Source organism: Thalassophryne amazonica, chromosome 21 (genome assembly GCF_902500255.1).
Source record: "Thalassophryne amazonica chromosome 21, fThaAma1.1, whole genome shotgun sequence".
In the NCBI taxonomy this organism is placed as follows: Eukaryota; Metazoa; Chordata; class Actinopteri; order Batrachoidiformes; family Batrachoididae; genus Thalassophryne; species Thalassophryne amazonica.
This window is the reverse complement of record NC_047123.1, coordinates 29,377,077-29,389,528: the sequence shown is the minus strand read 5'-3', so window position 1 is coordinate 29,389,528 and position 12,452 is coordinate 29,377,077. Positions and strand designations below refer to the sequence as shown.

Here is a 12,452-nt window from a genome sequence, read left to right as displayed (position 1 = left end):
TCTGCAGAGATGTTATGAGCTCACTTTTTGGTCTTAGACCAGTATAAATCCTGGATGGAGGGCAGGTTGGCTCCAATTTTTTTTTTTTTCTGCAGACCTGACAGTTCATTGAAGTCTGTGTCTGTCATGTTTGGAAGCAGAAGGAAACCAAACGTAGATGGAGATGCACAGGACAGACTGGATGATGGATGTGTAGAAGATGTTGAGCAGTTCCTGGGGCAGGCTGAACTTCCTGAGCTGTCTGAGGAAGTGTATCCTCTGCTCTGCCTTTTTCCTGATGGAGTCAGTGTGGGAGGTCTACTTCAGGTCTTGGGTGATAGTGGATCCCAGGAACCGGAAAGTGTCCACAGCAGACACCGCCTTGTTGAGGATGGGGGTTTCTCGTGAAGTCCATCTCCACAGTTTTGGAGCTTGGGGAAATTTGTCTTATTGAAAGCAACATGATGGACTGATGGATATTTTTCTAATAAATGAGGAAAGAGAGTTTCTATGAGCAAAGTGCCCAAGCAGTTTATAAAAAGCTCAGGTGTGTAAGACGAGCCCCCCCGCTCTGAGGTGTACTGTTTAATCAGCCTCCATTAGTAAATTAGATGTTATCTTCTCTGACTGGATTGATCAATTATCACATAACAAGATGTTGAGTCTTGATTTCCATTACTGGTCTGACAGAATGTAACAAACTAATTATTTCTGACGACCCCTCGCTCTGTCTGTGACAATCCACCAAATGCAGTGAAGATGTTTCTGTGACTTGTGAATGCGTACAGCACTCCTGCAGACAAATGAGTCGCTAGAACAGGAATAATAGCTCGAGCTTGCACAGGTAAGTCAAGGGCACCAACGCAGAAATAAAGACGCTTTTGTTGGAACAATTCGCTTTAGATTATCACAGGGAAATAAATGGATTCCTTTCCATCACAGTTGATGATATATAGGTGTTTTTATGCAAGTTCTACCTAAATGACATACCTGGATGTAAAGGCTTATTACTCCTCAGCACATGGAATGAAAGAGTCATTTATGCTGCAGAATTTTTTAAAAAGAAGCCTTGCATTAACCACAAAGGTTGCAAATGAATCCTTTGTGATGTCACATGGTGTTTTTGTGGCTTTGACACATAATCAACTTTTTATAAGGGGTGGGGGGGGGGGGTGACAACTGTATCTTTGACTAACACACAACTCCATCCATCTCCATCTGTTTTCTATATCAGCTTTTTCCAATTCAGGGTCACGGGGGGCTGGAGAGAACCCATGCAAACATGGGGAGAACACGCAAACGCCACACAGAAATGTCCAATTAGGAAGCGATCCCATGACCTTTCTGTGAGGCAACAATGCTAACCACTAAGCCACCATGCCACCCAACGCACAACTCTTCCATCATATTTAATCCACATTGGCTCGGAACTGTTTGAGTTAAACAGCTATGATGTTGAGTTTGACCAGTCAATGACATCAACTGACGAAGGTCATGTGACAAATACAAAGAAAGCATACATTACTTCTTATTAGTGTTTATATAGTAAAAGTAACCATTAATATTACCATGTAATAGTAAACAGTAACCATGAGTGTTACATTCAACCAGTTCCTCCAAGGATGGTATTTTCTGGAGTAGAAGATGCATTTTTTAACTAGTTTGAGAGCCCTTGGGACATGTCCCGTGACGTATATACCAAAAATAAATAAATACATACATAAATCACATTTTTGTCATTCTTGATAATTAGATAAGGCTTTCCCAGGAATCAAACCACTAAACAGAATGAACTTAAATAATACATCAGCTGTAAAAAGTACACTGTACAATGTAGAAAAATTCCAAATGAAAGAGTTGATAAAACAAAAAAATAGGTGCAATTTTATTTTCCTTTACAAGCAAAGCATTTTTAACAACTTATACTAAGTATCCCCCCATAGATAAACCTTCTTCTTTGTCTTTTGGCTGTTCCAACACCCCCAAAATCAGTAATTCAGGAACACTAAGTGAGCTCCTTGGATTAACGTTTGTCATGTTAAATATGTAAATAAACTGTACAACAATTTAGAATTATTAAACAAACAGAAACGAATGATGGCTTTTGGCACCATTGTTCCCATTTTGACACAAAATGGACACCAGACCTTTGTACCACAATAAACAAACTTTTTTTTCCCAACATGGAATAAAGAGCCTGTTACCATAGCTAAACAATAGCTAAATGGGTCTAAAAGCCATCAGTCAAATCACTTGCTATTCTACAGACAAATTAGAGAGAAGGACTTTAAAATTCAATGCCCTTTTCAAGGTGTTCATTGAAATCTTTAGGCAATTTTGTGGTTTTGCAGCATTTTTCTGCCAATTGCATCACTGTAAAATGTCCTATTTTTTTTTTTTTTTTTTCCGGGAGGAGACAAGCTTTCCACAAATATTAATCTACTGGCATTTGTAAGCAGTACTATTAGTATGCTGAAGAGATTAATAAAGACATTTTTAATTATAAATCCCAGTTATTGTATTTTCCCCTCTCTAACAGGTCCCAAAAATGACTCAGTTTCTCCTCAACATTCCATTTACAGTTGGAATATAAAGCAAAGGAGGTAAACTCTGAATAATTCAGGGTCTTTTGGGGATCAGCAGTGTCGCCTGTGCCCCTCAAAGCTGAATGCAGCAAATGTTGGTCTGAGGCAATATCCTGAATCAGTAGAAAATGTGCAACTTGGTGAAATTGATGAAGAAGTAAAAAGATACGAGTTGCAAAGAGTCCAGTTGACTTTTGATCTGGATTACAAGATCAAAAACCAGCAATAACTATTAACAGCATGTGATGAGGGATCAAAGGACTTACTACCAAATGTCAGATTTCAGTTAGCAGTCATATTTAATGGTTAGGCACAAATTCGGTTATTTGCATCAAAGATGCAGATCAACGCTCGATCAATCAAATGTCAATGCTCACAATTAAAGTTCATCAGTTATGATCCTAGTTCAACAACCAGCACCTAAGCTCTAATTAAGATCAGAATTCAATGATTGCCTTCAAAATGTAAGATCAGGATCAAAGATCGGCAATCAGGATCAAAGTTCAGCAATCAGACTGAGCGTTCAGTTTTCAGGAACAAATACCAGTAATCAGAACTAAATGTCAATGTTCACAATTAAAATTCAGTAAGAATAATCAACAATCAGGACTGAGGTTTATCAGGATCAAAGTTTAGCAACCAGGATCAAATGTCAATGCTTGTGATCAAAGGTCCAGATCAGGACCAAGGTCAGCAATCATCATAATCATTCATCAGACGGTTTTACTCACTCAGTCAAGGGTGGAAATTTGTTTAAAGGGAGCCTGTTTTGACAGAGGCAAATTACAATCAAGTGCTCTAAATGTAATAATGTCACCGTATCCTAGAATACAGTAAAAGGGACACATTAAAAAAGGGGGCGGGGGTTTACAAAAATCAGTGTATGTCAACAAGACAGGAATATTACAGAATTTTCCAGAATATACACAGTGGCAGGGGTAGTTTAGGAGTTTAGGAGGTCCTGTGACTTATTTACAAAAAAAAAAAAAAAAATCACACATTTAGAATCCATCCTGTCATGAAGAACAGCACACAGAGGGGCATTATGGGTAACTGGGAGTGTTGGTGAAGAAACATTGAGGAGGATGCGAGCTTCAAAGAAAATATACAGCGCAGGAAAGGTGAGTGGAATATTTAGAGTGACTGTGGAAAGCAAAAACTGTAAGCAAAATATATGAAGTGTCCATCCTTATAAAATCAGCAAGTAGGAGGAGGCATTTGGAGAGGAAGCAATAGAGGAAGGGATTGAGAAGTGGAGCAGAGAGGTAAAGGAGGAATAGTAGAGGGTGAACCTGGCAGAGAGGGAGTAAAGAATGTGGGATTGGATTCTCCAGAAAAGGGGCTTTGGTCTCCATAAAGTCACATTACTGCAGGCTCATAACACAGAGAGGCTGCTGCCTCGGCAGATATGAGCTGTGGCTTGTGGCACATGAATAATTCAGCTGGAAAGAAGGACACCGGAAACCGCAGATACATGGCATAAGGATGAGGCAACGCGGCGGTGCCAGAAAGCACGCAACTTAATCTGAATCGCCATGCAATCTGATCCGACACATGGGCGGAATCCAAATATATAGATGTTGCTGCACATATATACAAAAGTGTCTTTTTTTTCCCCACATCGGCACATCGGACTCCATAAGCAGTGCAGAATGTGCATTGTATTTCGCAAGAGGTGTGTTAGCGCGGTAATACATGCAAAGCCCCACGGCGGGATGGCGGCTTTTATTAATCCAGTCAGGAGAGAGTTAATGTGAACGTTCCTCCGCATGAGATAGTGGCGGTACTAATGGAAGACAGGGCGCTAGCAACCTGGCCGACGAGGATTAGATGGAGAAGTGATCACAGGGAAGACTTCATGAGAAATGCTGAGGCACAGCTCGGCAGCTCATTACTACTCCAGCAGCACCGCTTCACACATCACCACTCTGACACACTCCAACATGGAATGTACACACAAGTAGGCGGGTGAAAACACAGTATCGCACAAAACACGCAGTCTGCCAAACAATAAACCTGCCGTAGCCTGGAGCAAACATGTCAGGGTACAGTCAAGCTTCCATATACTGTAAATACTGTTGGATCCCGCTCCCCACCCCACAGTCACCTGCACTGAAGAAAGACCTGGAGCAAAAATATGACGCGGACCTTTTGCTGCTGTCACGTTCATTTGACATGATTTGGAATTAAATGCTGCACAGTTTAAACGGGAATATACACCCTGGTCATAACTAAGTCCAGTCATTAAATGGGTTTAGGGGTTAATCTCGTACCTATCTTTGCCTTGTGCTCGTAACGTGAGCTCAAGCCCTATATGTGCACACTTACTTTAATTATTTGCTGAACTGGCCCTCAGGTAGAACGTTAGAATATACCTAGTCAGGCTTATGAAAGTTCCCAGACTACTCTAGTCCTTTAAGTTCCTGATTGTTTTCCTTCCTGTTTTTCATCCTTGCTGAGAGAAAGGATGTTCCAGCTGCTCAGGTTTGGATCTGGGCACCAGGTTGCTGGACAGAGGTGTTCATTGGTACAGATACTTTTGTAAGAGAACAAAAAGTCCAAGTCTTTAGGGTTCCAGACACGTCTGGTCTTACTATAGGGCTGTGAGATTTGAACACCAACCACAGACCAAACACAATGGCTGAATGTCTTCCAGAGCATTCCTTTGTACAGCTTGGGAGACTCAGGCCTTGTACTTGCATTATGGCCATGTCACACATTTCAATAAATTCCATCATCTAACAAATTCTATTAATCTGTCTCAAGTAGGGCATATCCTGTTGGGGTGAAATAGGTTGGGTGCCCTTAAGTGCCCCATGGCTGCTACAACCATGCAGGCCCAACAGGAACCAAGAAAACGAAGATAGCTAATGGGGCTCTGGTGAAACAAGAAGTCCTCAATGGTGGATTGGGCGCACTCGGTGATGGCTTGTAACCCAATGGCTGTGACGGCAGGTAAAGGCAGCAGCAGGTCCCCAGACCCCGATAGTCTGGGATTATCCAGCCATTGGACCAGGCTAAGGATCTAACATCCCCATGTTAAATAAACCCATGCACAGGTGCCTTTTGATCGACCTTGGACATAGATATCCCATCCAGGAAACAATCAAGAGACAACCTTCCTTGCCACAATGGATACTGTTGATCTGTATATAGATTAATTTATAATCCCATAGGGTAGAACTTTCTAATATCAACTGAAGGTAGCTATGAGCGCTGCTGCCATAAACTGACATGACAAGTATAGTATCGAGTAGATAGGTAGCTAGCTTGCACAGCTATTAGCCAGCAATAAGTGAACATAATTACATGAAGGGAATGTATTTGTTCTGTCCACTACTTACTGAACAGTGCAAGTGAACTTATAGGTAGTAGCTATATACTTGTAGCCTAACTTTTAGCTTATAAAAGTACACTTACCCAAGATACTTTAGTGATTTTCCAATCTGATCAAGATTTGAAACAAGGATCCTTTCCTTACTAGCCCACTTCCTTAACTCTTAAGAGCATGAACTCCAGTCTTGCAGCCAATGATTAATGTATTACCTCAAGACACTTAGACCTTATAGCGACAAGTATACACAACTATAAGGATAACTGTCAGTTTAGACCAAGTATACTTGGATTTTCTGTTTTGATATACTTGTCAGTATTAAGAAAGCATACTATAATCTGTTAAGTAGATGCCTAATACAGGTAAACCCTGTTAATTCACGCATGCGTAAGTCGCGATTCAACTTTACTCACGGTCAATTTGTGGACGTCAAAAATTTTGATTACTATTTTTTTTGTAAACTTTATTAACTCGCAGTTTCAGATAACTTGCGGTCTGATTTTGTGGACCCCAACTCACGTGAGTTAACGGGGCTCACCTGTAAGTACATAAGTAAACTGAAAGTACATATACTTCCTTATTTTTGGTGTTAAAGGGGTATGCTAATTAATTTGAATAAAGTTCTTGTTAATTAAGTTAACTTCTTGTTAAGCTAAGTTAATTTGAATAAACGTCTTATTCTTAAGGGGCACCCACTGCCATAAGTATGTACAGGAGTAGGCCACAGTAGTTAGCTAGCTAGCTAGCTAGCTAGCTAGCATACATCAACATGAGCGTATTACTAGATGCATTGCTGTTGTTACTACTGACAATACTTTATCCAGCTGTTTCTGAAAATTTATTATCGTCTTTCCAAAGTTGACGTGACAAAAACAACAGAACATCAGAAGGTGACTGTATTTGTTTTATATGATCCTTTTTCACCCACTTTCCTTTGAAATGAAATTTTGTTTATCTTCTGTGTCCGAGCGACCCGCACACCATCTTGCAGACAAAAGGATATTTATCTGTGAAAGCCTTGTATTTAGTGAAAAGTTTTCATCTCCTCTGGATGAGACCAGCTTTGTGGCGGCAATTGCGAATATCCTGTTGAAAAGAAGAAATTATTACCCGGCTGAACTGATAGCGGTGGTTGTGTGCTTTGTGGGGAAAAGCTTAGCGCTGATGGGGCAGAGGGGAAATTGGAAAAGCAACAGAGAACAAGGATCTTTGTCTGCCCGTTACGCCAACTGTCTGTGTTGACGGCGATGTCTCCCGGCGAAGATGAAAAATCTGTTTTTTTTATCATAACCAGTAACGCGGACAAAAAACACAGACACCAGACATAAGACGTCATGCTTGTCACATTTCGGCCAGACGGACTGCGGGAACAGAATGATCACAGTTTGTTATTTGCCAGACACAAATACGTCTTGAAATAAATAAAAGCCAGATGGTTCAAAACAAGACAGAAAGGGGGGAATAAAAATGTTAATTTTGAACACAGACAGTGTGCAAAAATAGTCTCCCATCACTTATCCTCACCCTCTTCTTTCATTTATTTCTTAATTGAGACTTCTGTACAAATAATGTTTATTTATACTCCAAAAAGTAATTTCAACAGCCTGACACTTTTGGAGTGACAGGAAAGTAATGTAGTCTGGAAGGTCCAAAGCGATCACACAACAGTTTGAAATTTAATATGTGTCTTCACAAATGTACTGCCAGGGGTTTGTGATGTGTCTTTTCAAGTGAGCCATCTAGTTCTGGAAACCTGGAACCACAGCATGTTAGCACTAATAGGTACCAAACCTACTGCAAAAATAAAAATAAATTAAATAATGAAATAAATAAATGTCAATAAATGGTCAGTGGGTCAAGAAGAAGAAGAAGAAGAGTTCAGCAAATGTTGATAGTTGTTTGATTTGGCCTTACAGCACTCTTGCTTTATGACATCACATAGATCTAATGGTCCAAAGTGTATTTACATCATATTATATGTCATATTATCAATATAGTAGTGTAGTAAAACAAAGATACTCTAGGAATATTGCTAAAAAAAAATGTGGAATATAAGGGACATGGTTAGAGTGATAGCTAGTGTGCTGGGTCCAGGGCCCTGCTAGCAATGGTTGCTAACTGAAGGCGACTCAGCTGTGAACATTTTATTATAAATATCTCAGATAATATGGTTCGTTTTGTGGTTAATTGTTCTAAAGGGCCAACGCAGAAGTTTGCAATTGAGTATTTCCGTTGAGTGACATCTTAGCATAATTTTACTTGTGTGTAGCACTGTTAGCACTAATTAGCAAGTATCTGTAGCTTGATGACTTGAGCTGCAATGTTAGTGCCACAGTTATTAAGGCAATTTACCAATTGTAGTTTTTAATATCAGCACCCAAAGCACCAGTTATGAATACCGCCACCCATTTTGCACAAGCACGCGTTAAACGCTGGAAATAAAGTTAGCCTGTTAGCCTTAGCTCGCCTGGTAACTTCAAAATAAGTGGATGTATTTGGGCTTCTTTTGTCTCAACTGGGTCTCGCCCGCTCCATCCCTTTACCCAGGGTGGATTCAGACAGTGCCAAGTTAAACCCAAAGCAAACCCACTTGAGCTTCAAATGCGCCTTCAGAAAAATTATGGATGATGTCTATGTGCGATGGTATTAATTTGAGCTGACAATACACACCGTGATCCACTGACCTGGAAAAAGCAGGAATTTTGTGCCAAAAGCAACAAGTCTAGTCAGCAAAAGTGTAAAAAAAAAAAAAAAAGAAAAAAAGAAAATCTAAACTGTATGCTCTTCTTAAAGTGCTTCTGCTCTACTGGCAGTCAAACGCCTGCTGTGAGAAAAAAAAACTCACTGCCGCACACAAAAAAAGGGGAGACTTTAACAAGTGAAACTGTGGCTTGTGCAGTCCATCAAATTCAGCAGTCAGCACGAGCATCAATAAAAATCTAAAAAGTGAAATGTTGCAAATAAAAAGTAGATGGCAGCTCCTGCGGGTGGATGAAGACACGCTTACTGCAGATCCTGCTCACCTTTGAAAGCACTTCAACAATTCTCCACATCTGTACTTTTCTCTCTCTCTCCCCCTCTCCTTCTCATCAGTCCGCCACCACAGGAAAGAGCATGAGAATAGTTTTATCACAGTAAACTCAAGATACAATATTGAGGACCTCTTCTTTTTATTTTATAGATCGTTGTTGCATTATTTGCATTATTTGGTGCATGTGAGGCAAGTTCTCTGGAAGTCACTCGCGTGAAACGTCGCTTCGCATAAGGTACATGGACATGGCTGAATCTAGGGATACCACTGTGGCAAATGTCCGTACCTTGCCCAAAGAAGGGTTGACAAAATTACTTAAACGTGTTCCCAATGTGACAATCATTTTCCTCAATACAAAGTTGGCATTTGGGTTCTGCATTCAGTCATTACGTCTTATCGCCTGAATCCATACATCTCGGTGTACTTTAGGGGTCTTGAGAAGTCTATGAAATTGGTAGACTTACTTTGTACCCTGCATTTGGATCAACCATCTTTCTGGTTGATAACACTCACTTCACACTATACTGTCGCAATCATGGAATAACACTTTGCCGCGTGAGATTTACGCACCGCTGAGCATGTGCATTCAGTTTATAACATCAGTCTATTAATGACTGTTGTGGTATAACAATCTTTAAACTACATTAAAGCTATGAGGTGCAGGGTTTAGCGCCACCTAGTGCTGTTGCGTGGGGGAGCAGTGGACAACAACTGGTTGCTCTGTGTTTTTCTTCAGTCTTTGGCCATGCCACACATCCAGTGTAAAATTTGTGCCAAATGCCAATGCAGATCTGGCTATATCCGCTGTGGTGACCCCGAACAAAACGAGAGCAACCGAATGGACAACAACTCCAACTTTGGCCATGCCACAAAATACAAAAGGCAAAGTGAGTATGTCCCTTTTGGGCTACTGTAGCAACATGGCGGTACAACATGGCAGCCTACACGAGGGAGATCCCCTCCAATACAGATAAGAAGGGCTGATAAAAACATCTATTTATTGTTGTAGGTAAAAATACACTAATGAACAGATGTTTTTGAATGCAATATTCCATTTTTGCTAATAAATAAATAAATTTAATAAAGTAAAGTAAATAAAATAAATGCCCCTAAATCCTCCATGCTGTAGCTTTAAGGATTAAATTAAGAACAAAATTTAAACCAAAGTCTGACTAAGGGGATTGTAATTTTGAATTCTATCTCTGATATCAGGTTCAAGACAGCATTAATATTTAAAAAAAAATAAAAAAAAATAAAAACTGTGGCTCATCTACCATATAAATGAGTTGATGGGGGATTACATTTTCCACTTTCATATTTGTGTTTGTTCGACTCTGCATCAGCAGCATAACCCCAAAGGAGTGTCCTCACAATGTGACTGTTAAATAAAAATCCGAGCGTTACGCCCGGAGACACGGGGCTCTGTCGCTAACTTCTGCTTTGCATGCAGAAGCAGAACGGCGGATAGAAACTGGGGAAATTTATCCGACACAATTCCCGATCGCAAATTCACTGAATCGTTAACGTATCGTATTGCTGTCAAGATTGCTTTCCCTTTCAATTCATTTTTACACACTTCGTTTCATCTGAAAATAATCTGGAAAAAAATAAGCCAAAACAGAAATAATCATATTCATTACTAAAGGTAGTGAGGCAGATTGAAGGAGAACCTGTATCACAGTGAATAGCCTATTTTCATTTTGCTTTGCTTTACATTTCATTTTTCCCCCCCAAACTTTTGTCTAACCTTATTTGTAAAATTGAGCAGTACTATACTAAAAACGTCTTTAAACTTGCTGTTTTCTGGCTGCACCTATTTAGCTCACAGCTGCCACTGCAGATCCACTATGGATAAACATGTTGATTTGGCACAAGTTTTACACCGGATGCCCTTCCTGTCACAATTCCATATGTGCATGGAGAATAGGTTGCAGGTGGCCTTAACCTTCTATATGAGAGCTGATCTCACCAACATTTTGCAAAATATAACAGCGCAATCTCTTCCAAACAATCAATCGAGATCTTGAACTTGGAATGCCGTGATTGCGGGACTTAGGGTTCGGACATATTTTGGACATTTTCAGCTGTGTCAGAGAGTTTTATGAAGAGACCAAAAGACAGTTGAAGTTTTACCTCAATGTACAGGGTGACTCTAGCCCCCCCCCCCCCCCCCCCCCCCCCCCCCCCCCCCCCCCCAAAAAAAAAACAACCCATAAAAATTGGGAAATTTAAATGTTCCAGAAGACTATTGGAATCATCTTCCACAACATGTCTTGGTCAACCAAAAGACATTTTGCCTGGAGGCCTATTTCACCAACAAATTATTCCATTTGGAGCATAATTTTGAAAGAATATAACTTTTATGCAAAGGGACCAAGATAACTGAAACTTTGGGAAATGATTGTATACAGACTGAAGTTTAAGTTCAGAAAACGTCAAGAAATTTTCTGGACCTTTGTAGGAGTTATTACAATTTTTATGGGTTCTGGTTTTTTGGGGTCACCCTGTATATATTCATATTCCAAAGCTGGCAGTAGACAAACCAAGAAAATACTACAATTCCTCCCTGAGGGATTCCAATGCATTCATGGGCCAGACAGGAACATAAGGTGTGACTTAAATGCAAAATGAACTGATGAGAAAATGAAAGACAGGTGTGTAAAAAAGCCAAAGGTCAAGTGACAACAAAAAGGTGGCAAAAAACTAAGCATCAGAGGGTGAGTAAAGGACAAAACATAATTAAACCTCAAGAAAGATGTTAAAAAAACACACACACACAGAACCAAAATATAGATCTAAACACACAAAAGAAAAACAATCATAGAACTCAAAAGTGTAAACAGTGTAACATAAGGGAATACTCACAAGATTAACATCTTTAATAACTAACACATAAAAAGAAGCGATCAAGTAACAATGAGAATGGAACAAAACCCAATGAACTCAAAAAGGAAAGCCATGCGGAACTCAGAGGTGTAGAACTGGCAAACACGAAGACAAACACATGAAAAGGAACAATCATAAATCTAACGACAAAGAGAAATGAACCATATCCAAAAACTGAGTCCAGGAAGAAAAACAGAAAAACAACAAAGAGTACCGGAACCAGAGGGACACGTACGGGAGACAAAACCCAGACGGAGGACAGAACACAGACGCAGGAGAGAGACCAAGGACAAAGACCAAGGATGACCCACTAAAGGACACACAGACAGCAAACAATGACAGGGGACAGGACCCTAACTCCAAGACACAGACATGAACGCAGGACACACACACACACACACACACACAAAATTATCCCTAACATGATTACATGCAGTTTTCGCAGTCACTCGAAGGCGCACGTGCACTCAATCACTCCCTTCCATTGCAACAATTAAGTTGCTTCACCATAAATTTAACACTACTGTGTAGTTGTGCCCAGATACACTTAATTACAATTACAAACTGTGCAAAACGGCCAAACACAGAGAGTCTCCACTTTGACTCTGTAGATTTATCACACATATCTGTTCTGCTG

General features: G+C 40.1%; 1 long non-coding RNA gene across 1 annotated transcript; it reads left to right on the top strand.

Annotated features, from left to right (window-relative positions):
• Positions 1–962: 962 nt before the first annotated feature.
• LOC117502757 lies at positions 963–12,229 on the top strand. The gene is made up of 3 exons (XR_004558399.1): positions 963–975; positions 2,720–2,721; positions 12,145–12,229. It is a non-coding gene; the product is annotated as an uncharacterized LOC117502757 (long non-coding RNA).
• Positions 12,230–12,452: the final 223 nt, after the last annotated feature.